This window comes from Myotis lucifugus, unplaced genomic scaffold, assembly GCF_000147115.1.
Source record: "Myotis lucifugus unplaced genomic scaffold, Myoluc2.0 scaffold_191, whole genome shotgun sequence".
Classification (NCBI taxonomy): Eukaryota; Metazoa; Chordata; class Mammalia; order Chiroptera; family Vespertilionidae; genus Myotis; species Myotis lucifugus.
Window position 1 is genome coordinate 1,611,792 of NW_005871239.1, and position 3,523 is coordinate 1,615,314.

Here is a 3,523-nt window from a genome sequence, read left to right on the forward strand (position 1 = left end):
ATGGATATGTACAAACCATATTGTTTTGGGTTACACATATAAGTAGTAGAAGATTAAACTATGCATAGGAATGAATTAACATCGTGACTGCCTCTGGGTAGAGAACAGAGGAAAGAGTAGTACCGAAGGGGCTTCAGTTTTATCGGTAATGTTGTATTTCACATAATAAAAGCAATCTGATGTGAATATCATACAATATTAAGATTTGAAAAAGCTGGATGGTAGGTAGGTATTTGTTGTATTATTCTGCCTGCTATTCTGTATCCCTGTGGTGTAACAAGGGTGAGGCAGTGGGAGTGGTCTGTTATGTGTACAGGCAAAAAGAGGGTATATTTTCTGCAGAGAAATATAAAACAAACTAGATGTTCTTTTTTAAAATATCCCCTTCAGCTAGCAATCCTAACTATATCAATAATAGAAGACTCCTCTCAGCTAAGCAAACAGCTCCCACCATCCCCAGTCTCCACCTTGGTAAGTCACTTACTATATCCTTGAAATACTTCCTAATCTGTACAGACTCACTCATTAATGTAAATAATCTTTATCAATCATAATGCACAAGGAAATCCATAATGATCATTCTAAAACATTTTTAGATCTCAAATGATCAAAGACAGTATCTGTCATTTTTGTTGTAGTCCACTGAGTAGAAAGCATATATTTTAGAAAAATTTTCAACAATTACGGTTGACATTAAAAGCATCTTCAGAGCTCGGTCTGCCACTTTTCATCCACTTGCATTGCTTTTTACAGTCACTGGTCAGACCTCAGATGCCAAAATGGTGAGGCAGATCAAGAGCAAGTATGCTTTTCAGGAAGCCTGGAACAGTGCAGGAGGTAAACTTGTAGTAGTTGACTTCTCCGCCACATGGTGTAGGCCTTGCAAAATGATTAAGCCCTTCTATCACTTCCTCTCTGAAAGTATTTCAATGTGGTGGTCCTTGAAGTAGATGCCGATGACTGTCAGGATGTTGCTGCAGAGTGCGAAGTCAAATGCATGTCAACCTTCTAGTTTCTTAAAAAAGGACAAAAGGTGGGTGAATTTTCTGGAGCTAATAAGGAAAAACTTGAAGCCGCCATCAATGAATTAGTTTAATCCTGTTAACCAGCCATTGGCTCTTGTAATTTTTTTTATTTACAAATGAAAAGAAGATATCCCACTTCTGACACCAAAAAAAAAAAAAGAAGATAGATCAAGTATAGAGACTATATATTCAACTACCATCTGATTATAAATGACAATAAAATATTAATTCTACCCTTTTAAAAATAATTTTAAAAATAAATGCATCTTCAGTTTACTCTTCAGTTTGACTAGAAATATTTCAATGTGTTAGAAAGCTTTAATCACTTAGTTAATCATGCATGATGTTGCAATAATAACAATAGAGAGAGAAAAATCATAGATTAGATTAGTATTAAATTGCAAAGACAACATGGATGGCAAAAGTAATGAACCTTAGGAGATAAACCCTTTTTAAAAATATATTTTTTATTGATTTCACAGAGGGGGAGGAAGAGGGAGAAAGAGACAGAAACATCAATGATAAGAGAGAATCATTAATTGGCTGCCTCTTGCATGCCCCCTACTGGGGATCAAGCCTGCAACCCAGGCATGTGTCCTGACCAGGAATTGAACCCATAACCTCCAGATTCATAGGTCGATGCTCAACCACTGAGCCATGCCAGCCGAGCAGAGAAAAATCTTTAAATTGCCCATAAAGTGTAGTAAGCATGGTTTCATGAATATAATCCCCTATTCACATTTATTCTTATACTCACTCAAGTTTGAGACTCCAGAACAATAGGAACATCTGGATTTCTGGAAACATCCTCATAGACACATCCAGAAATAATGTTTCAACAGCTATTTATGTATCCCTTAGCCCAGTCACGTTGACACATAAAATTAACCATCACACCTACTAAACTCCAACTGTGAGTTTATCTAACTATCCACCCACTCTGCGTCTGCAACTAAATGTGGGTGGAAAGAGCACATAAATATGTTAACTAGTCTCAATTTAAATTCTTGACATCTGACCTCAAATAGGCCATTAGTGCTTCTAGACAACCATAATATATTTGCTTACTAGCGGTCACACCCTAATCCTAATACCTTAAAATTATTTTCTTCCCTACATAATCAGCTCATGACCTTGCTACCTATTTCAGTGAGAAACTTCGCTGTGAGAATTTCCATATGATTTCATCACCCCATTTCCCCATAGTTGTACTCTGACTATCCTCCTATTGCTGTGGATGGATTATACATGCTCCTACCTAGCCAATCCTCAGCTCATAGCTAAACCTATTTGTGTACCAGGTCAAATCCCCTTTCACTTATTCAAGGACATCACGTTAGAAAATGTCCCCTCATTACTGGATCATTTCTATAAATATGCTATATTTCCCATTATAAAAAGGGACAAAAATAACCCAAATTTCTCTTATAGTTGTTGCCACTCTCCTTTACATGAAAACTTCTTGAAGAAGTTATCTATACTCTTACTCTCCACCTCCTCTCCTCTCTTTTTTCCTGGAAACCGTTCCAACCAGGATTATTTCCCCACCTCTGCAACTGCTGTTGTCAAGGTCATCAGTGATTGCAAGTCCAAGGGTCAATTCTCAGACCCCATTGATGGCACCTTCCTTCAATAGCTGCTTTCTCCTCTTGGTTTCTAGGACACCATCTTCTTAGTTCTTCCTGCCTCACTGATGGCTGTGGATCAGTTTCCTTGGCTGGAAACTTCCTCTCTCTGACCTCTAGATGTTAGAATTCCCCAGACTCAGGCCTTGGACCTCCTTCCTTCTCTATTTACACTCATCCCTTAATGATCTCATGTAGTTCCATAACCTCATGATATACGCATATTGACAATTCTCACACGTCTCCTCAGGCTCTTGATTTTACCTTGGGCTCCCAGCTTGCAGAGCCATCTCTTCTTTGGGTGTCAAATACCAAAACCTGCTCTTCCTATTGTCTTCCCCACCTTGGTGAATGGAAAATCTGTTCTTTCAGTTGATCTAGTTTAAGTTTTATAATAATCCTATGCCCTTCTCTTGCTCTCACACCCCACAAGCAATCTGTGCTGTTCTCTAGTATTTCTGAAATCCCACCGCTTATCACCATTTCTACCATTTCTATCTCTCCCAAACCACCATCTCTCAAAAATTTTACAATAGTCTCGCAAGTGATCTTCCTGCTTCCTCCCTTGCCCTCTGTTTTCTGTCTTCAATATAGTGGCCAGAATGATGGTGTAAAAGCATAAGTCAGAGTGTGACATTCCTCTGCTTCCACCCTTCGACGGCTTCCCATCTTCTTCATAGTAAAAGCCTTACCATGACCTCAAGGCCCTATATGATGTGTTGCTGGTATTTGATCTCACTTCCTGCAATCATACCCCTCATTTAGAGGAGTAAATTCCCCTTGATGTTCCAGGAAAAGGCCATGCATGCTTCCCCCCTTCACGAGCTTTGCACTTACTGATCATCTTGGCTAAAGTGTTCTTCCCTCACTATC

At 38.9% G+C, this 3,523-nt stretch overlaps 1 pseudogene; it reads left to right on the forward strand.

Annotated features, from left to right (window-relative positions):
* Nucleotides 1–779: 779 nt before the first annotated feature.
* On the forward strand, nucleotides 780–1,096 carry LOC102437308 (annotated as a pseudogene).
* Nucleotides 1,097–3,523: the final 2,427 nt, after the last annotated feature.